This window comes from Leucopleurus acutus (genome assembly GCF_964270905.1).
Source record: "Leucopleurus acutus genome assembly, chromosome: 16".
NCBI lineage: Eukaryota > Metazoa > Chordata > Mammalia > Artiodactyla > Delphinidae > Leucopleurus > Leucopleurus acutus.
The window spans coordinates 55,567,292-55,590,916 of NC_139158.1; the positions used below are offsets into that span (position 1 = coordinate 55,567,292).

Below are 23,625 nucleotides of genomic sequence, written 5' to 3' on the forward strand. Positions count from 1 at the left end.
TCCACCACTGGATTCTATTCCCTCAATGTCTTTGTTTAGGATCCTGGAAGCAGAGCCTGGGTGCAGGACTTATGAGCATGTGCCTCACTGGGGGCTCCCAGAAGAAACTGTAAAGGAGTGAGCAGGTGGGGTTCCCTGCTTGTGGGTGCGGTGAAATCTAGCTTCCACATGACCCTGGTGTGCTGTGGATTGTGAATTGCATAGTCTGTCCTGTCTCCAGACATTTTTCCCCATCACCCCAGGCAGGCCTTTGCCAAAGACCTTTGCCTTAGGCATTGGGGAAGGTGGCTGGCACAACTCCCTGGTCTGGCAGAAAGGAGGATTCAAGAATGATCCTTCAGAGGATGGAGGAGGAGTGATCCATTAAGCTAAGCCCCCTTAGTCCCTGGCAGGAGACACACTGACCAAGACTAATAAACAGGACATCAGGGGTTCTGGGAGGGCACAACTAACTCTCTTTTACATGAATTTATATGGGAATATCTCCAGGATCAGCCCTGGTTTTTCTCCTCTCCTCCATTTCTACTCTCCCACCCAACAAGCATGTCCCTGCCATGGCTTCAGTTGCCATCTCTACACTGGCCACTCCCCAGCATATTCCCCTAGTCTACGACCTGAACAGTGGCCTGCTCCTGACCATCTCCGCTTGGTTTATTGAGCATCTCAAACTCAACTTGTCAAATATCTGTTGTGTAGAGTGTGTGTGTGTGTGTGTGTGTGTGTGTGTGTACATATTACATATATATATATGCTTTTTTTTTCCATTTATTTTTTCTTTTTTTTTTTTGCGGTACGCGGGCCTCTCACTGTTGTGGCCTCTCCCGTTGTGGAGCACAGGCTCCGGACACGCAGGCTCAGCGGCCATGGCTCACAGGCCCAGCCGCTCCACGGCACGTGGGATCTTCCCGGACTGGGGCACGAACCCTTGTCCCCTGCATCGGCAGGCGGACTCTCAACCACTACGCCACCAGGGAAGCCCTCAATTTTTTTATGTGGACCATTTTTTAAGTCTTTATTGAATCTGTTACAATATTGCTTCTGTTTTATGTTTTGGTTTTTTGGCCAAGAGGCATGTGGGATCTTAGCTCCCCCACCAGGGATCGAACCCACAACCCCTGCATTGTAAGGCAACGTCTCAACCACTGGACTTCCAGGGAAGTCCCTATATAGGCCTTTTTAAGGTCTGTGAAAGGGCACCGTGGGCCCCATTTGTGGCTGTATCTCATGGTTGAGTGCAGTGGTTAAGTGCATGGTAGGCATTGAGCACGTATGTGTACAGGGGGTGGTGGGGATGAGTGAAAGAGCTGAAAGGATGGAGAGGGAAAACCAGGCTCTAGTGAAGGGAAAAACAAGCACCTGTGAGAGAGCAGTGTGTGGGCCTTCAGGGGGACTCAAGGAAGTCACTACAGGAAATGTGGTAAATGAACTGAAAAAATCCCTTCAATTTGAGTGGGGTCTCTAGGATTAGAGATGGGACATCTATAGGGAATTTAGGGAAAAAATGGAGCTTGGGATTTGGAATTGGGATGTGGTTGATAAGGAAGTAAGGGATTGAGAAGGATACATGGGGGAATTGGTGGAAGAATCCTTAGACTTTGGTGCAAGGAACCAGGCTGGGCTTCTTGAGAGACATCAAGTGGGGAGGTGGTAGCAGGCGAGTGGGTTGGGGGATGAGGTCTTTGGGGAAAGGGCTGGAGCTGTGGCCCTCAAGTATAGCTGCTTCATAGAGACCTGTGTCTATACGAAAGCTGATGGAATTGCTATAAGTGAGTTACAAGAAAAAAGGGGGCTTGAGTGTTGTGATTACAATTAGGAGCCCATGAGGATAAATTGCCGGACTGGAGGAGGAAGCGTGAGGCCTTCGTTCAGGGGAAGGTGAGGCTGAGACTTGGGATTTGTGTGTCGCAACTAGAGTGATGAGCCATCCTGATTTGCCCAGGCCTGAGCTGGTGTTAGCCCTGGAAGGCCCACATCATCGGAACGTCCCACAGCCCCAGGCAAACCAGGACACTTGGTGACCATAGTGGCAACAGGTGTTCTGATGGGGGAGGTGCCAAGTGGAGCAGAAGGTTTCAACCATGTCTGCTCATTGCAACAATCTGGGGGGCTTTAGAACTCCTGATATTCACTCAGCACCACAAAACAATTATCACTGGAGCTGGGGAAGTGAGGTCCTGGTGGCAGTAACTTTGGGAGAAATCCCAGGTGGGCCTCATGTGCAGACAGGATGACAACCATGTGGTTACAGCAGGGTTCTAACCTTAAATTCCAGTCCAGAGACCCAAGGAAGTGAGCTTCTCATCAGTACTGCCAGTCAGCATGGGAGGGACTCTTCTGTGGGGTCTCCACCCTGAAGCCTTGTGAGAATCTCTGGGGGTTGTGATTTCAGAGGACCTGCTTGTTAGCAGAACACCCAGCACCTGCCCCTCCTGGCACATTAATGATCATGGGCAGTGTGTCAGACAGAGCCCCATGGAGCTTTCAGAAAGGAGGGTGGTGGGGGGTCTATGGCCCCTAGGGACATGAACAGACAGCGGTATCAGCTGTGTCATGTGTATGTGTGTGTACCTCCAGAGACACATGGGCGTGGACACATCGTGCTCTCTCCCTGTGTGCACACAGGTGCAGGGCCCTGCCCACCCCAGACAGCAGGGCCAGGTCTCTCAGTTCAGAATATGGGGTCTTGGCCCTGAACAGAGGTGAGAGTTCTCCACTCTACTGGGTGTCACAGACCCACAGTAAAGAGAGACTTCCCTCTTCACAGCAGTGCCCCCCAGGCACAGGGACCACTCTGGAGAGATTGCCGAGCAGATGGCCTTCAGACTTCACCTGCATCATTGGTCCTCCTGGATCTCCAGCCTGCCAAACTTTGAACTGGAACTGACACAAAAGCTTTCCTGAGTCTGCCTGCTGGACTTCAGACTGGAAATACACCATCAGCTCTTGGCCTTCAAACTGAACTGGAAGATTGGCTCTCCTGGTCTTAAGTCTGCTGGCCCAGACTGCAGATTTTGGACTCACCATCCTCCTAATCATGTGATCCAACTCCTTATAATAAATCTCTCTCTCTTGCTGATATATATATATATATAGTATTCTGTTTCTCTGGTGAACCCTGATTAATATAACTCTCCAAATTGATCTACAGGTTCAACACAATACCTATCAAAACTCCAGCTGGATTCTTCAGAGAAGTTGACAAGCTGATCCTAAAATTTATGTGAAAATTCAAGGGATCCAGAATAGCTAAAACAACCTTGGGAAAGAAAAATAAAGTTGGAAGACTCATACTTCCTGCTTTCAAAACTTATTGTAAAGCTACAGTAATCAAAACAGTGTGGTACTAGTATTTGGACATACAGATCAATGGAACAGAACTGAGAGTCCAGAAGTAAACCTTTATATTTATGGTGAATTTGTTTTTGAGAAAGATGCCAAAACAATCCAATAGGGAACAGATAGTGTTACTGAGCCCAAACTTGTTCTGTTCGCCTCAGGACAGGCCAATAAATCAGGAGATGAGCTGTTGGAACAGGAATAATGCTTTTAATCAGGAAGCTTAGCAGACCAAGAAGATGGCCGACTAGCCTCTCAAAGAACCATCTTACCTAAGTCTGAATTTGGGCTCCTTTTATATACAAGAGGGGGAGGGACCACTGTGGCACCGACCAATGGCTGAGCAGGGCTGCTATAGCTCGCACCTGCCTCGCTGCTATTACACACTGAGTAGAAAGGTGCGACTCCAGAAAGCAGCCAGGTCTGAAGAAGTACCAGGCTGCCAGCAACATAGTCCTCCAGCTTGCGGTAGAGCAAGGCCCGCAAGCGGTGGAAACCGCGGTGGCCACGTGGGGGCAGTTGATGCGCGCGTTACTGGGATCACCATCTGAGGCAGGGGCTCCCTGGGATCAGCCTGCCCCTGGCTTCACTGGTCAGTTCATGACACATGAAGTGGCCTGGGAGCTGGTATCCCAGAGCAGAGTTTCAGTGGGTGGGTGGCAGGCGCCGGGCCAGTCTGGTGGGCCAGGTGCGGCCAAGCCGGGAGAGGAGAGGCGAGCGGCCCCTGCCTTAACAGTGTGCGGGCCGGCGACAGGGAGGGAGGAGAGAAGGGCCCATCATGCTTCAGGTTCAGGATAGGGAGGCTGCTATTACAATAGTCTTTTCAACAAATGGTGCCGGGACCACCGGATAGCCACCAGCAAAATATAAATTTGTACCCCTCTTTCATACCATATACAAGAATTAATTCAAAATGAATCAAAGACTTAACTATAAAACTTTTAGAAGAAGAAATAGGAATAAAATTTTGTGACCTTGGATCAGGCTATGATTTCTTAGCTATGATGCTAAAAGCACAAGTGACTAAAGAAAAAATAATGGACTTCATCAAAATTAAAAATTTTGTGCTTCAAGGGACACCACCGAGAAAGTGAAAAGTGAAAAGACAGCTCACAAAATGGGAGTAAATATTTGCAAATTATATGTCTGATAAGAGAATTTACCTAGAATACATAAATGACTCTTACAACTCGACTTTAAAACCCCAAACCCCAACTAAAATATGAGTAAAAAATTTGGATAGACATTTCTCCAATAGCCAATAAGCACATGAAAAGATGCTCAACACCGTTAGTCACTAGGGAAATGCAAATTGAGAGCACAATAGGATTCCACTCCACTAAGATGAATGATACCGCTACACTAAGATGGCTATAGCTAAAAAGACAGACAGAAAGTGTCAGGATAGGGGGAAAAGGAATGCTTGTAGATTGCTGGTGAGAATCTAAAATGGTGCAGGCACTTTATAAAACTGTTGGGTGTTTCCTCAAAATGTTGAACATAGAGTTACACTTTGACCGAGAAATTCCACTTCTAAGCGTATACTCAAGAGAAATGAAAACCTACATCCAGGCATAAACTTTACATGAATGCTCATAGCAGCTTTGTTCATAATAGACAAAGGGTGGAAACAGTCAAATGCCCATCCATTTATTTATGGATAAATAAAATGTGGTTTATACATAAGATGGACTGTTTTTCAGCAATAAAGGAATGAAGTTCTGATACACGATTCAATAAGAACAAACTTTGAAAAATACTAAATGAAAGAAGATAATCTAGAAGAGACCACATGTATGATTTCATTTATAAGAAATGTTCAAGTTGGCAAATCTATAGAGACAGTAGATTACCTAGACAGTAGTTGTTTAGGACTGGGGGCACCTTGGTGAATAGAAATGACTGCTAAGGGGTACAGTTTTTCTTTGGGGTGGTAAAGAAGTTTGAAAATTATATTGTGATGGATGCACAACTCTGTGAATGTACTAAAAACCAGTGTACATTTTAAATGGATGATTATATGGTATGTGAATTATATCTCAATAAATCTGTAAAAATACAAAAAAGAGAAGAAGAAAGAAAAGTGACCAAAGAGGCTATGGATGACCCCTAGGCATTCCCCATCCAGGCCCCCTCTCCTGCCTGATGTCCGTCTGTCTGTCAGCCCCTCCAGGATCCCAGAGTCCATCCATCTGACAGGCAGCTTGGTAACACTGACAGGCAGCAGTTGGCCATTCAGTTGGTCAGGTGGGCCGCACGGCTCAGCCAATCAGGATCATCCAGCATTTGGTTCCTTAGAGACAGAATCAGTTAAAGTGACAAGGTCTCCATCAGACTCCTCAGTGAGTCAGGACTATTTGTTTGTCTAGGCTCACTCAGGAGAGTAGTTGAGGAATTCCTGTGGCCAGAGAGGCAGTGGAAGGTGAGGCAGTGCAGGGACAGAGTGGGAGCATGCCCTGGGCCCAGAGAAGGGCAGACACCCGGCTGTGTGTGGGCAGGCAGAGGAGCTTCCAGAAAGGAGAGTCCCCATCTGCCTGGTAAGAGGTGACAGCACACAGCAGGGATGGGACAGGATGAGTGCCCCTCCCAGAGCAGGCTGTCTCCCAGGGCCGGACTCCCTCCTGTAACCTGAAGGAGAACAGGCCTCCTTCAGAGCAGGCTGGGGACAGCCGGGGACCTGGGAAGAAGTGGGAGGAAGAGTTCTGGGTACGGGGATTAGGACAGGATCCTGGGATCTGAGCTGTTGGGGTCGAGAGGGGGTTGCCTGGCCCCTGGGGAATGAGAAGAGCACCCACCGTGGTTGCTGTTGGGGATCATGGTCTGAACCTTGATTTTGGTTTTACCAGATTCCTCCTGGTGGGCACAGGTAAAGGTGCCACAGGAGCCGTGGCCTGAATGAGGCGGGACCACTGGTGCTGAGTGCAAATTCAGCCTTAAATGTCCATCCTGTTTTCCTCTTTGGAGAGTGGGCTGCAGGGACCTGAGTACACCTGGACCGCATCTGAGTTCTGTCATGACCACAAGGTCAACCTGTGCAAGTGATGTCACCTCTTTGTTCTTCTGTTTCCTCATATTTAAATGCCAGGAACAGCCCCTCCCTCGGGGGATCACATGCATTCAGGACAGTCCCGTTCTGAGCAGCCAAGCCTCATCCTCCTGTAGGGGCTGCCCCAGGGCAGGGACACCCTCAGGGCCCCAGGGCTGGTGTGTGGTGCCCAGGAGGACATCGCCTCTTGCCTGAGAACCCGAGACACTGCGTCACGGCAGCCCGCGGGAGTCTGGTAAGAGGATGGGTGGACCCTCAGGCAGGTCACCCAGGGCTGCTTCCTGCTCCTCTCTTGGCTGTCAGCGAGACACCCGATTCCGGTTTGATTTTGCCAGAGAAAGACACATAATATAGAGAACACTGTCACTTTGGTTGTTTCTTTCAACTGAAAGAAAAACAGACCCAGTTGGTTTTTCCAACTCCAGGAACTCCAGTGACCAGAGAGGCCAGGTTGCAGAATCTCTAGGTTAAGAATTAGGTCTGAAAATGCAGGAAGGAGATGAAGGTGACATTGGGGCCAAGATCTGCAGCCTAGGTGCCTTTGTCCCCTCATCCCAGCCACCCAACTTATCTGAGGTAAAGACAGGGCCTGAATGAGCTGGCCCAGCTCTTGGAATGGCTTCCATGGTCCACACAGAGGGGAAGGGAACCAGCTCTGTGTTAGACTGCTGGGTTCCAACACCACCTCCCCCATTAGAGACCCCCGGGCCTGGGGAATTCATATCACCTCTCTGTGCTTCCATTTCCTCATCTGTAAAGTGGGAGCGATGACAGTGTTTCTGCGTGGGAGTGAGTCGAGGATCTGGAGTTAGTCAATGGAATGGGCTTAGAGAACTACCAGGCCCTGGGAAGCACCCCACACATGTCAGCAGATGATGTAAAGGAAGGAAGCAGGCACAGAGCATCTTGTGAGCAGGGCAGACGCATGTCGCTCAGCGGTGATGTGGGAGCCATCCCTGGACATGGAGCTACTGTCATCTGTCCTCTGTGCGGAAAGATGCTGTGTGGAATGTCTTGGGGCAGAAGGTGAGTGGAGGCAGCACAGCCACAGGCAGGCCGGCGGGGCCCTGGGACAGTGGGCACGGTAGGCACAGTCCAGGGCCACAGAACTTAAAGGGCCCACAAGGATGGTTTCCTGAGCTGATGAGAAGAATCAGCTGGGCACTCAGCTAAGAGGTGGTTTGCTGAGCCTGTGCCCACAAACCACAGAAACGTGCACACGTGCATGCCGATAGCAGACACACCGAGACGCGGCCACAATCAGGCACACCTCTGCTCTCCTCCCTGCAGCCCAAGAGCAGAAGGAGGCCACTGGAGTGGCTGAAGTGTTCCCCTGGGATGAGGACAGGGGACCAGTGCCCTCCCCCAGCACCTCTCAGATCTGCATAGACTGGGACAGAGGTGCAACTCCACATCTGCTGAAAGGCCACTCTTGCCATCTAGGGACCCATTTTCCCACATGAAATACCTGATTTCTGCCATCCCAGGTGGCCATAGGATGCAAGCCTCCCCACCACCCACCTGGGCCTGGGCCCTGTAGTTTAGAAAACGGGAATATGGTCACTGCTTTCCTGACCCTTAGGGGACCAGAGTCATGGAAACAATGAAACTTTTGTTCACCTGCTGGTTGTGATATTATTTTTTAGAATCCTCATATGTCTGAAAAACCTAATGCTCAGGAAACAGGGAAGGATTTGCAAAGGTAACAGTCAGCAGGCAGGCCTCAGACTGACCTTGTTCTTGCTGATTCTGCTCTGGCTGGTGCTCAATGGTGTTGCATGCATCAAGTGGTCAGACTCCAAGAGGGACTGTCAGAGAGGGGTGTCCCAGACACTGGATCCAGGTGACTCCTGCCTGAGCAAGTGACTCTGGCCACTCTGCCTGGGAGAGGAGAGAACACAGGGCTGGTCCTGAGATCTGCTCTCTCCACTACCTGCCCTGTCCATCTTAGCCTCTCATTTTGACAGAAAATGAGGAAGGCAGGGAAAGACCCATGGATGGAACCAGCAGAGACTCGGTAGGGATCACGGAAGCCCTCGGGCCTTTCACACTCTCCTTTTGCCAATTCACAGGTGTTGAACCAGTTTGGATGCTGAGGCAGCTGAAGGTGGCTGCATGGCTGGCTCCCTCCTCCCAGAAGGGGGATCCATGCCCCTCCTGGGGCCTCAGGTTCAGGCTCCCACGCTGAGCGAGGCCATGGGACCCCAGATGCTGCCTCCCACCTGGGTTTGGCTGACTCTGGGGAAATTCTGCACCTTCTGGCTTCCCCTGGAAACTTCTGCCCAGCAGGACTCCCCTCTGCTGCCACCCTGGCCTTAGCCTTCATGTCCGCCAGGAAAGGGCCTGGACCCAGAGAAACCTGGATTTTGGGTGCAGCCCCTGCTGGGCCTGCTGGGTCCATTTCTGAGCTCTCAGACTTCAGCCTTCTCCTCCTCCTCCTTCTCTGAGCCGTGAGCCCAGGGACAGTCTGAGAGTGGGGCAGAGAGCTGGCAGGGCAAGGAGTCTGAAGAACCAGCATTTTCCAGATGCTGATCATCAGATGCTGACTTCAAAGGCTGGCTGGGCCACCCGCTGGCTGTGTGCCCTTGGGCAAGTTTAACTAACCTCGTTGTGCCTTTATTCTCCTCCCCAGAAGGGTGATAATAAAAGAACTGACTCCACTGATGTGCTGGGGTGTCTCTACTGATCTCCATGCAAAGACCCTGGGCAGCACTGGGGGCTCTGGGTGAGCTTTACTCCTCATTGCACCTTGCTACCAGGAGGGACTTGGGGCAGGATGACTTCTCAGAGCTTGGCCACAGTTGTACAGCTTGTGAGGTCAAATGAGGTAAAGGTCAAGTACCTTCTTCAACAGCCACCCAGCCGGGCAAGTGTCATTCCTCCAGACTCTCCAAGTCAGAGTACTTTTGATGTAACCAGTGGGTCCATTTCCTAAGTGAGAATCACCAGGCGATGTTATTGGTGTGCTTGTTCAGGTTTGTTTTAATTACACGAAACAAAATATGTGAATGTATTTCACGTACGCTTAAGTTGTAATCAAGTTATAATCACCTGGACATGAAGTGACGCCCACCTTCAAACCCAAGTTACATTCTAAGCCCATCTCTCTCATTAAAAGGGGAGAAGGTCATTGCAGGTGGCACAGGATGGGGCAGGGGACCTTGCTAGTGTCTGTCTTTGGCCCAAACAGTGAGTTTGGGCTTGAGGACCTCTCTGGAAGGGTTTCATGACCAGATCGTCCTGGAGATGTTATCACAGGTTTTGGTCTTTGAAATATTTCTCTTGCTGGACCATGACTTTCATTCTCTGTCCTCTTCCATTCCCATTGTCTTTGGAGCTCATTTGCTGGTTGTTCACAGGGTCTTACAGAGTAATTACTTTCCAGTGGCTCACCTCCCTGGAGAGCTTATGCTCACCTCCTACCATTCTTTTCTGGAATTTGCTTTTTTGCATGAGCCATGGTGATATTTTCAAAAGGTTCCTTACTGGTTTGTCTTTTTTTCATAATCTGATAAGATTTTAACCCCTTTCTGTATTTTTGTGGTGACTTTTTTGAGCTTCTACTAAATCCATTGTTGATCCCCTGCTATTATTGTCCATTTATGGAATTTACCAAAAGAAAAAAAATGGTCATTGTAGGCTCTCCTGAGACTTCAACCAAAGTTGGCCCAGGTCTGTGAGCAAAAGCCACCCAATCTTATCCTCTCCATCTGCAGCTTTCCAATGAGAGGTCTTCCAGGTTTAAGGTGAAGCTTGGTGTTTTTGGCTCTAATGTGATCAAATACATCTGAGCTATAGGCACTCCCCCTGAAGACTCATTTTCTCGTGTCCTCTCATATTTCTCCATGAGTGAGAGACCTCATTTAGTTCACTTACTGATGTTTCCATCCTTTCTTCTCCATGTCTTGTTGATTAGGGAATGTCACTAAGTAGTTGTCATCCAAGGTCCAAGGTGTGGCCAGGGGAACAAGACACCCTGAAGAGGGCATGGACCTGCTGTGTTGAGCTTCACACTGAGGTGCTGCCTGCTGCCCTACTCATCCCCATGGCTTCTCATCTTCTTGAATCAGCCGTTCTTGAATCAGGCCTCCCAGCACCCTGGTCACCCCAGGTGGACTCAACAGCAGAGTCACATTTGCAGGGTGTTGGGAAGAAATGTGTCAGAAGAAGTGTAAAGGCTGGAGAGAGTCTCTGTGCCCAGACTTCTCTCTGCCTTGTCCCAGGGTCTGGCATGAGCCTTCTATCTCCTCTTGATGACTGCCTGGCCACAGCCAGCTCCTGCTCTGATTGGGTCTCACTGAGACCTTTGCACCCATTCCTCCCTCTGTGACTCATCCACAGACATCTCCCTGGATCTGCTTGCTCTCTAAGTCTGTGCCGCCTAGTGAAACATCCCGACAATGTTCCTTGTTTCTTCCACCTGGGCCTGTCTCTCACTCCATCCCACCTGCCCACTGTTTCCTATGAAGTCAGGAAATGTCCCATGCTTTAGAGGTAAAAAAAAATTGGGCTGAGAGAGGATGGCCTTCTCAAGATCACATGGAGTTAATGCGGTAAGCCCTTGAAACCAGGGCTCAATAACACAGGGGGCTTTTCCCCAGGGATTCCTAATGTCCAAGACTACTCCCAGTGAGCTGGGATGAGCAGGGGGCTTGAGGAGGGTTGTCTAACCTGCCACCTAAGCCCCACCCAGTGCCCATGGACAGAAGCTTCCACGGTGATGGTAAACAAACCTCACCTACTGCCTCTTCCATTACTGCCATGTCCCCTCTCATCCTGGTCCATGCGGAATGTCCAGATATGAGCAACAGAATCAAGGGAGAATGGAGCCTTGAGGTTACAGGGCAGACCCGGGGTGGTGGCACTGGAGTCAGAACAAGAGCTGGGGGCTCTGAGTTCTGGGGCTTCAAACCTTGGGAGCAGAGCAGCAGTGCCCAGGGGAACCAAGTTTATACTGGGAAAGAAGAATATAGGCATGGTTTGGAGAATCCTGATGTTCCTGTGGCCTGGGCATGCAGATCTAGGACTGGCTGGAGGAAAGACAGTGAGCTAGAAGGTTGTCTGAGAACAAGGCAGACACCTGGATCAGTGTGGGGTCTCCCAGGCATGGGGGCCCAAACACTGCTGCAGGGATAGTGCCAAGGGGACTCAGACATGGGGTGGGGGTAGGAAAGGTGCATTTTAGCATTTTCCAAAACCCAAGTGACAAATTCCCATGCTTTTAAGACACAAATAGCTCTACATGGCACACAAAGAACTTCCTCTTTTCCCCCAACTGTCTGCTCTTAGACTAAAATATTGTTAGTAATTTGATTTTTTCCTATTTAAAAAAAAACTCCTTCAGCTCTCTTTTCATCTCATCCTTTACCCCTAATATTTCTTCCCTAGTCTCAAGTATCTCTACATTTGCCTCTTTTAGTATTAATTGCTTCATAAACTCTGTAATTTGAAAGTATTTGGTCATATTTTCTTGCATTGTGGCAACATTTTTTTTTAAAATGATTTTCCTGTCCTCCTTTTTCAGGTCTCATTAAATTTTGTGCTCAACCTTTTGTGATAACTCATATTTGAATGAATTGAGTTTACCTATACTAAACTTTTTAAAACTTTCATGTGGGCTGTGTCTCAGGTTCTAATATACTTCATTGTAATTCAAGGTTTTGTGTGTGGTTTCCATGTGAAGGAAAATGAAATATATAGTATATATGAGAGGTCTTATAATATATATAGTAAGCTACAGTGACTAATAAGTCAAACTGTGTGCCCACCTCTCAGATTAAGAAAGAAACCACCATTATCCTTGAGACCCTCTGTGCCCCCACACATCATAGCTCCCTCACATGTAGGGTAACCACTATCTAGAATTTTATGTTTATTAATAATTTGCTTTGCTTTGTAGTTTTGCTACATTTTTTGGTATATTTACAGAATTCATTAACTGTGTTTGCATGTCCTAGAACATTACATATCAATGATTTTAGTCTGTATGTCTGTCTTAGGTAGTTATTGTTCAATAATGCTGCATAACAAACCATCTCAAATCCCAGTGGGATGCCACAATGAACAAAGTAAATTTATTTCATGGCTGTGTAACTGAGAGGTCAGGGGGCTCAGCTGGGCTGGGGTTCAGGGTCCAGGCTCTGTCCAGAGCTGGCCCACATGTCTCTGATTTATTTGAATCTATGGCTTCTCAAGACAAGCTCTTTGGGTGGCACAAGAGAACAAGACCAAACATGCAAGGTCATTTTAGCTTATGTTTGTGTCATGTCCACTAATCACATTGGCCAAAGCAAGACATATTGCATAATAAAAAGTCAAATAATGCCAAAATTACATTGAGGAATTATGCCATATTGGAATATGTAGATGTACTTATTCCTTTTCATTGATGTATTGCTCTCTTAACATTTCAGTAGTTTCTAGATTTTGCTAATGAAGATAATGCTGTTTTGAACAATCTTGCAAATGTATCCAAATGTGTCCAAATAAGGCAGGTGTGCAAGAATTGCTATGGATTATGTGACTATTTAGCATAACTATCCAAAAGTTTGAAGTAAAATAAGAAGATGATTGTGTGACATTTAATTAAGCCTCTTCGTAGGTCATCTGACTCTCATGGAATGAAACTTTGTTGACTTACTTTTGCAGTTGATTAGGGTTCTAATGTTAAAGGTGAACTTTGTAGAAAACTGGTTAGGTGTATTGATTTTTTTAATATTTAATAAAGGAGATAATAACACAAAGCGTTAAAATATTATTGCCTTGTAGGCCAGTAATCAATTTGGTATAGAATTTAGCAATTTTATTTCAGCAGTTCTTTTTCAATAGATTATATAAATACTAGTTCTCGTGTCCTTGTTGAATTAATTTTGAATTATGCTGCTTTCTTCATTAATGGGTTAAATAACATTATGACATATACTTACCATTTATTTATATGAGAATTGCTTTTAGCAATTTGAGAATGACCCTTTATATATCTAGGTACAGAATTGCTGGTTCACAGGAAAGATCCACATTTAATTTTACACCTCCAACCCCAGAGTAACAGACCTTGCTAATAGTGACAGGCAGCTGTAGGCCTGTTCACAAGCATAAGCTGACTCCCTTTTCTCCATCAAACAAACTACTTCCCGCAAATATCACTTGTCTCTGGAGCCTCATGGGGCTCTCTCTCCTCTGCTGCTGGGTGCCAAGTGGAGGGAAGTACCTACAGGACCTGTGTACCCCATGCCCCATCTTACAAGGAAGCGGTTTTGTTTTACAGCTCAGGATGCCTCCCTCGTCTTGGAGGGATACACCTTGCAAGCTCCTGCATCCTTGAACATCTTCAGTGCTCAGTTCTACAGTTTTGGCTCCTCTTCCACTTATTCTGTGGTTCAGCATTTCCGTTTGAAAATGGACAAGTAGGTGGATCAGAGCCCTTGGCTGGTATCTTCAGTGACAAGGCACAGAGTCACACCTGTGGGCTGGCTGTTGTTTGGGGTGGGGTGGGGCGAATGGAAGAGGTTTCTGATTCACTTGTGTGCTTTCTGCCTCTGACATTCCCCAGACCACTTGTCACAGGCTGCTGCATTCCTCTCCACTCCCGTGCCCCAAGTGCCCTGTGTTGTCCTCTTCCTTAGATTTTTAGTTCACTTCTATTCCATCTTGTCTTATCCTTTTCTTTCCCCATTCTATTCTATCCAAGACACATCAGCAAATATTTAGAGGGCATTATCCAAACTCCAGATGTGAGTGAGCTCTGAGTCCTGCCCTCAGCAACCTCCCACTCCCTGGAGGTGATGTGGCCTTCCCTTCCTGCTTCATGCCTCCAACCCAACCCATATCCAGCTCAGCTCCACTGCGCCCTCACCAGCTCAAACACCATCTATGGCTCCCTTGTCTTTAGTCAGAGTATAAACCAGCTCTAAAATTCTTGCTGCTGGCAAAGGATGCTTGAAGCCAGAAGTTTGATCAATAAGATCATGATTCCTAATCTCCAACTGGTCACTAATCCTTCTGCCCTTAGTCCCTTCCACCTACATGGCCGTACTGGCTCTCTGAGCACTGAATATTATGCTAACTTATATCCAAGAATCTGTGCAGAAAATGGAATTAGAGGTGATAGTAAGAAAGAGGATTCTTTAGTAGTTCTCATTCTTGTCCTGGTTGAAAATGTAGGACATCCCAGCTTGGATTTTGATCACCCAGGAAACATCCAGGTACCATTCCTCTTACAGTTGGTATGGTGTTCAAGTTGGCATAATAATATCAAGTTCACTAAAATATTAAGAAGATATATATTTTAAAAAGTATTAAAAATATAAAGTGGGGTCTTCCTCCATCTTGGCTGCTCAATGGTGGCATAAAAGAGACTTTGGATTAATGTATAGATTTAGAATCATAGACTAAGATCCTTAGCTACACACTAATGGCTCCCAGATTTCTACTTCCAGCCCTGACTACCCTCCTGATCCTACTTGAGCCAACTGCCTACTTGAGATCTCCACTTGATTGTCAAATATGCATCTCACATTTTTCACTTTATCCTTCATCAAGTTACTAGATGTCAATGGACATCAGTTTTCTCATTCAAAAATGAGACCCACAGAACCACCTACATCATAGGGTTATAGGGACAAATAAGGAAATGGCTGTAACATACTTACAAAGGGGCTAAGCACATAATAAATGTTTATGGCAGTCTGGGTCCAATCATACAGAAACCACAGAGTGATTTAAATAAGGGAAGTTTAATATAGAAACTTCCCTTATTTAATAAGGTAAGAGAGAATAATTAAGCTATGATAAATGATAAGACGAAAGAAAACTCTATAGGGTAGAGCTGAGGGACTGTACCCAAGGAAGGACACACCCACACCAGTGACCAGTTACTGCAAGAACCAGCATGAGAAGTCACTTCCTCCTGCAATGCTCATCCAGCACCGTCTATTAATAAACCTAACGTTGTGCTTCCTGTATGAGAATTGCTGAAATGAATCCCAACCACTATCACACAGCAGGAATGGAAGTGTGAATTGGGAACTGAGAGGCAATATATTGATAACTGGCAAAAGGCTCAATAAATATTCACTTTCTGATGTGGGATTTTAATTTTAAGGGGAAGGACAATATTTTATTCTGTATCTCTGCCAATGAATGATAGCTGCCTTCATATTGCCACTCCTGGCCCACAACTGAGTACTGGCTCAAAGCTTCCAGGTACTTAAGTGTCTGCCAGTTGAGCATCAACAAGGATAGAGCTCAAATCCATACAGCTGATGGCAACAATGCGAGAGTCAGAAACCCCCTCAGACATAACTGAGTAGGCAAAGGCATGAAACTTTAAGGTTGCAAGGCAAGAAGGGGTTCACAACACCAGAGCTTCCAGAATGTTCCAGTTGTGGTCAAGCCACCACGTACTCCTACTCTTATGGGGCCTTAGGTGGATGGACAGGCCTTTCATCTGGCCCAGAGCATCCTCATTATTTTGTAGAGCAAATGACATTCAAAATATTTTATTAGCTCTGATGACAGGCCATTTAGGACTTATTTATGCAATTATCAATTTTTTTTACTGGTGTTTATTTGAAATATCAACTTTCATTCATTTATGATTCATTTAGAAAATATTTTATTACCTCCCACCCATAAGATACCATCCCTTGAGCTATGGGTATAACAATAAATTAAGATAGACAACAGACTTGCCCGGTAGGCAACAGAGATTTTCCCTTCTTATAAAGAATTGGCTTCTTTCACCTTAATACATGCACATATAAAGAATAAATCATCATTGACCCATCATCAAATACTCAGTGTGTAACACTCCGTGCTGCTGGAAGAGACATAGAGATAATGTTTTGTTCTTGTCCTTAAGGATTCACAACCATCCTGAGAAGGTAAGAAGAGAGACATAATGCATAGGCAGAAAAAAGGAAATGTTCTCAGTAGTCACATATAATTTTTTTAATCTGAGACTAGAAAAGATAAGGTCACAAAAGAATGAAATATAAGTTTTTCCAAAGCATGACTACAACCCTAATTTACATCTGAAATAATTCCACAATTACATGCTGGGTGTCTGGGATGTTCTCTACACTGTACTGAGGAGAGAGGAGAAGCTGATCTGAGCCAGGCGCTGTAGAGAGGGAAACAAGAGAGAAAGACTCTCACTATGCCTCTTAGCACTTCTTTACCTCTTGTCCTTAAAATTAAAGTTCCAGAATTATTCACAAGTGACAGGACCTTATAACAAGCTTCTTTCATGTCTTGAGCTGAAATATAGTGGCTTCAGTATAAAACCATCCCTTTTATTAAATTTCATAGTATTAAAAAGTATAGTTAGAGCAAACCCCACATATGTGTGCTTCTACTAAATTGGATTTTTTGGGTATCAGAAGTCTATTTTCTCAATTTGAAACAAATGAGGTACCATGAAATAAAACTTATTCAGAAATAATATGGGTCTTTCCCATACTGGAGAGTGAGAAAAACTGTTCTAAGTCTTCTAGTATCAGCCTAAACAGACAGTGGCTTAGAACAGTGATATGGCTACAGGGCAAAACTCAAAGAGAGTGAAAGAATGTAAATTACAGTCAGACCGTGCAGAGAGTGGAAAAATGAGAACCACAATCTGACCCTCCTCCTTTTTTCTCCTTATTCTAAAGGAAGAAGAATTTCATACTTTTCAATAAAATAAAGCAAGTCAACCATTCCAACTTTCCAAAGTTGATATGTATCTTATCAGTGTTTTACCATAAAGAATATCAATTCCTAAGAAAATCAGCAGGATTTTCTGGTGACGCAGTGGTTAAGAATCTGCCTGCCAATGCAGGGGACATGGGTTCGAGCCCTGGTCCAGGAAGACCCCACATGCCGTGGAGCAACTAAGCCCACAACTAAGTAGTTGTGCGCCACAAGTGCTGAGCCTGTGCTCTAGAGCCTGCAAGCCACAACTACTGAAGCCCACGCCTAAAGTCTGTGCTCTGCAACAAGAGAAGCCACTGCAATGTGAAGCCTGTGCACCACGATGAAGAGTAGACCCCATTCGCCGCAACTAGAGGGAGCCTACTTGCAGCAACGAAGATCCAATGCAGCCATAAATTAATTAATTAATTTAAAAAAAAGAAAATCAGCAATATAAGTGAAAATTAGTCTCACTTAATCTGCTATGAAAAGGTATACACACAGAAAACTGTGTTAAGTGTCAAGACTGTTGTCAATAAAGTGTTGCAACAAATGACCAATGCAGCAATCCTTCATGGACCTAAGGGTTCACAGAATAAGGGGTAGCCAGGGCTTTCCCCCCACCCTCCAGGTAGACAACGTAGGAGAAGACTTCCGTGGCTCAGCTCACAGTGGAGAAAATGGCTTCTGAGGGGACTGGATACGAGGAAAGATGTACAGAGTTGCTATTTTCTGAAACAAAGCCCCTTAGATATTTGACACATCATTCGTTGGTTCCAAGTGAATGTATAACTGATTTTTTAAAAATTAAATAGAAAAGAACCTCTTTCTTGACTATCACTCAGCTCAGGCCCCACCTGCCTGCTCCCTTTTAAGACTATCTCACCAGCAAGGTCTTCTAGTTCTTCCTAGAACTGGAACTTCCCAGAACTGCAGTGGGTGTTCTCTTGGCTGGTCTTAGCTTTGGACTCTGGACGCCTAGGAACCTCTGGGCTCTCTCAGCCTCACTTTCTTCTGCAGTTTCCAGTTTCCATACCTGAGACCCTGTGGCCCAACTCCCACTGCTGGAGTAGAATTGACTGTGCTCTGAATCCATTTTTTGGGATTTGCACCAAGCCATGCCACCAGGCCAGCTCTCTTCCAGAGTGTGGGGAGATCCCAAATCCGACTCCCTGCCAGGAGAATTCTTTGTTGACTGGCTTTGTTTCAAAGACTCCCAAAAGCTCTGCTGAACTTTCCTTTGACTGACCCGGGGGCTGGGGCACTCCCACTGTCTTCCCTTCTGTGCCTGTTGGTGATGAGACTCTCATCGTGGTTTGACAGCTCTCCTAGACTTTTGAAGCTCCAATATCATTTTCTTTTCATACAGTTGTGTCCTCTAATCAAAATCCTTGCAAGTTTAGTCTGTTCTTGGCATCTGCTTCTCAGAGGAGCTGGAGAACAGAGACCCCCAACACCCTGTTCTCTCAATCAGTGCTGCCCAGTGTCCTGGTTGAGAGTCACCAACCACAGAGCCACATCTCTCCCCTTCCCAAGGCCAGGCCCCCACATTAGGGCTGCACTTCTCCACCTCCCTACACATAACAGCTGCACGTCTGGACTAGCACTCTTGATGACAAGATTTAGGGTGACCAGCGACCCACTTCAGACCTACAGACACATACAGACTGAAAGTGAGGGGATGGAAAAACAAATTCCATGCAAATGGAAACCAAAAGAAACCTGGAGTAGCAATTCTCGTATCAGACAAAATAGACTTTAAAATAAAGACTATTAGAAGAGACAAAGAAGGACACTACATAATGATCAAGGGATCGATCCAAGAAGATATAACAATTGTAAATATTTATGCACCCAACATAGGAGCACCTCAATACATAAGGCAAATACTGACAGCCATAAAAGGGGAAATCGACAGTAACACATTCATAGTAGGGGACTTTAACACACCACTTTCACCAATGGACAGATCATCCAAAATGAAAATAAATAAGGAAACACAAGCTTTAAATGATACATTAAACAAGATGGACTTAATTGATATTTATAGGGCATTCCATCCAAAAACAACAGAATACACATTTTTCTCAAGTGCTCATGGAACATTCTCCAGGATAGATCATATTTTGGGTCATAAATCAAGGCTTGGTAAATTAAGAAAATTGAAATTGTATCAATTATCTTTTCCAACCACAACACTATGAGACTAGATATTAATTACAGGAAAAGATCTGTAAAAAATACAAACACATGGAGGCTAAAAAATACACTACTTAATAACGAAGTGATCACTGAAGAAATCAAAAAGGAAATTAAAAAATACCTAGAAATAAATGACAATGGAGACACAACGACCCAAAACCTATGGGAAGCAGCAAAAGCAATTCTAAATGGGAAGTTTATAGCAATACAATCCTACCTTAAGAAACAGGAAACATCTCGCATAAACAACCTAAACTTGCACCTAAAGCAATTAGAGAAAGAAGAACAAAACGACCCCAAAGTTAGCAGAAGGAAAGAAATCATAAAGATCAGATCAGAAATAAATGAAAAAGAAATGAAGGAAATGATAGCAAAGATCAATAAAACTAAAACCTGGTTCTTTGAGAAGATAAATAAAATGATAAACTATTAGCCAGACTCATCAAGAAAAAAAGGGAGAAGACTCAAATCAGTAGAATTAGAAATGAAAATGGAGAAGTAACAACTAACACTGCAGAAATACAAAAGATCATGAGAGATTACTACAAGCAACTCTATGCCAATAAAACTTACAACCTGGAAGAAATGGAGAAATTCTTAGAAATGCACCACCCACCAAGACTGAATCAGGAAGAAATAGAAAATATGAACAGACCAATCACAAGCACTGAAATTGAAACTGTGGTTTAAAATCTTCCAACAAACAAAAGTCCAGGGCCAGACAGCATCACAGGCGAATTCTATTAAAAATTTAGAGAAGAGCTTACACCTATCCTCTCACACTCTTCCAAAATATAGCAGAGAGAGGAACATTCCCAAACTCATTCTATGAGTTTGATACCAAAACCAGAAAAGGATGTCACAAGAAAGAAAACTACAGGCCAATATCACTGATGAACATAGATGCAAAAATCCTCAACATAATACAAGCAAACAGAATCCAACAGCACATTAAAAGGATCATACACCATGATCAAGTAGGGTTTATTCCAGGAAAGCAAGGATTCTTCAATATACGCAAATCAATCAACGTGATACACCATATTAACAAATTGAAGGAGAAAAACCATATGGTCATCTCAATAGATGCAGAGAAATCTTTCGACAAAATTCAACACCTATTTATGATAAAAACCCTCCAGAAAGTAGGCATAGAGGGAACTTTCCTCAACATAATAAAGGCCATGTATAACAAACCCACAGCCAACATCATCCTCAATGGTGAAAAACTGAAATCATTTCCACTAAGATCAGGAACAAGACAAGGTTGCCCACTCTCACCACTCTTATTCAACATAGTTTTGGAAGTTTTAGCCACAGCAATCACAGAATAAAAGGAAATAAAAGGAATCCAAATCAGAAAAGAAGAGTAAAGCTGTCACTCTTTGCAGATGACATGATAGTATACATAGAGAATCCTAAAGATGCTACCAGAAAACTATTAGAGCTAATCAATGAATTTGATAAAGTACCAGGATACAAAATTAATGCACAGAAATCTCTGGCATTCCTATACACTAAGGATGAAAAATCTGAAAGTGAAATCAAGAAAACACTCCCATTTACCATTGCAACAAAAAGAGTAAAATATCTAGGAATAAACCTACCTAAGGAGACAAAAGTCCTGTATGAAGAAAATGATAAGACACTGATGAAAGAAATTAAAGATGATACAAATAGATGGAGAGATATACCATGTTCCTGGATTGGATGAATCAACATTGTGAAAATGACTCTACTACCCAAAGCAATCTACAGATTCAGTGTAATCCCTATTAAACTACCCCTGGCATTTTTCACAGAACTAGAACAAAAAATTTCACAATTTGTATGGAAACACAAAAGACCCTGAATAGCCAAAGCAACCTTGAGAAAGAACACCAGAGCTGGAGGAATCAGGCTCCCTGACTTCAGACTACACTACAAAGCTACAGTAATCAAGACAGTATGGTAGTGGCACAAAAACAGAAAGATAGATCAATGGAACAGGATAGAAAGCCCAGAGATAAACCCATGCACATATGGTCACCTTATCTTTGATAAAGGAGACAGGAATGTACAGTGGAGAAAGGACAGCCTCTTCAATAAGTGGTGCTGGGAAAACTGGACAGGTACATATAAAAGTATGAGATTAGATAACTCCCTAACACCATACACACAAAGAAGCTCAAAATGGATTAAAGACCTAAATGTAAGGCCAGCAACTATCAAACTCTTAGAGGAAAACATATAGACAGAACACTCTATGACATAAATCACAGCAAGATCCTTTTTGACCCACCTCATAGAAAAATGGAAATAAAAACAAAAATAAACAAATGGGACCTAATGAAACTTCAAAGCTTTTGCACAGCAAAGGAAACCATAAACAAGACCAAAAGACAGCCCTCAGAATGGGAGAAAATATTTGCAAATGAAGCAACTGACAAAGGATTAATCTCCAAAATTTACAAGCAGCTCATGCAGCTCAATAAAAAAAAACCAAACAACCCAATCCAAAAATGGGCAGAAGACCTAAATAGACATTTCTCCAAAGAAGATATACAGACTGCCAACAAACACATGAAAGAATGCTCAACATCATTATTCATTAGAGAAAAGCAAATCAAAACTACAGTGAGATACCATCTCACACCAGTCAGAATGGCCGTCATCAAAAAATGTAGAAACAATAAATGCTGGAGAGAGTGTGGAGAAAAGGGATCACTCTTGCATTGCTGGTGGGAATGTGAATTGATACAGCCACTATGGAGAACAGTATGGAGGTCCCTTAAAAACTACAAATAGAACTACCATATGACCCTGTAATCCCACTACTGGGCATATACTCTGAGAAAACCATAATTCAAAAAGAGTCATGTACCAAAATGTTCACTGCAGCTGTATTTACAATAGCCAGGAGATGGGAACAACCTAAATGCCCATCATCGTATGAATGGATAAAGAAGATGTGGCACATATATACAATGGAATATTACTCAGCCATAAAAAGAAACAAATTTGAGCTATTTGTAATGAGATGGATGGACCTAGAGTCTGTCATACGGAGTGAAGTAAGTCAGAAAGAGAAAGACAAATACCGTATGCTAACACATATATATGGAATTTAAGAAAAAAAATATCATGAAGAACCTACGGGTAAGACGGGAATAAAGACACAGACCTACTAGCGAATGGACTTGAGGATATGGGGAGGGGGAAGGGTAAGCTGTGACAAAGTGAGAGAGTGGCATGGACATATATACACTACCAAACGTAAAATAGATAGCTAGTGGGAAGCAGCCGCATAGCACAGGGAGATCAGCTCGGTGCTTTGTGACCACCTAGAGGGGTGGGATAGGGAGGGTGGGAGGGAGGCAGATGCAAGAGCATAGAGCTATGAGAACATAGCAGAAACTAACACACCATTGTAAAGCAACTATACTCCAATAAAGATGTAAAAAAAAAAATGGCAGGACAATAGTACCAAAAGCAATCTACAGATTTCATGAAATTTCCTATCAAAATACTGATAGCATTTTTCACAGAACTAGAACAAATAATTTTAAAATTTGTATGGAAACACAAAAGACCTTGAATTTCCAAAACAATCTTAAGAAGAACAGAGCTGGAGGTATCACACTCCCTGACTTCAGACTCTACTAGAAAACTACAATAATCAAAATAGTATGGTACTGGCACAAAAACAGACACATAGCTCAATGGAACAGAATAGAGAACTCTGATAAGCCCAATTTATTGTCAATTAATCTATGACAAAGGAGGCAAAAATATATAATGGAGAAAAGATAGTTTCTTCAAGTGGCACTAGAAAAACTGGACAGCTAAATGTAAAAGAATGAAATTAGAACATTCTCTAACACCATATACAAATATAAACTCAAAATGGATTAAAGATCTAAATGTAAGATGGGACAATAAAACCCCTAGAAGAAAACATAGGCAGAACACTGTTTGCAATAAATCGTAGCAATATTTTCTTGGATCTGCCTCCTAAGGCAAGGGAAACAAAAGCAAAAATAAACAAATGGGACATAATTAAAATCTTTTACACAGCAAAGGGAACCATCGACAAAACAAAAGACAACCTACTGAATGGGAAAAAATATTTACAAATGATATGACTGTTAAGGGGTTAATATCCAAAATATATAAACATTTCATACAATTCAACATCAAAAAAGCAAACACCCAATTAAAAATGGTCAGAAGACGTGAATAGACATTTTTCCAAAGAAGACATACATATGGCCAACAGGTACATGAAAAGATGTTCAACATCACTAATCATCAGATAAATGCAAATTAAAACCACAGTGGAATATCACCTCACACCTGTCAGAAGGGCTATGATCAAAAAGAACACAAAT

The 23,625-nt window shown here is 44.1% G+C and overlaps 1 pseudogene across 1 annotated transcript in view; it reads left to right on the top strand.

Moving 5' to 3' along the window:
- The first annotated feature begins 7,307 nt into the window (after positions 1 to 7,307).
- Positions 7,308 to 23,625, top strand: part of LOC309973514 (mitochondrial nicotinamide adenine dinucleotide transporter SLC25A51-like) — a 27,493-nt pseudogene continuing 11,175 nt past the window's right edge. The window contains exon 1 of the transcript in view: positions 7,308 to 7,408. The product of the transcript in view is annotated as a mitochondrial nicotinamide adenine dinucleotide transporter SLC25A51-like (transcript). The remainder of the gene's footprint in view (positions 7,409 to 23,625) is intronic.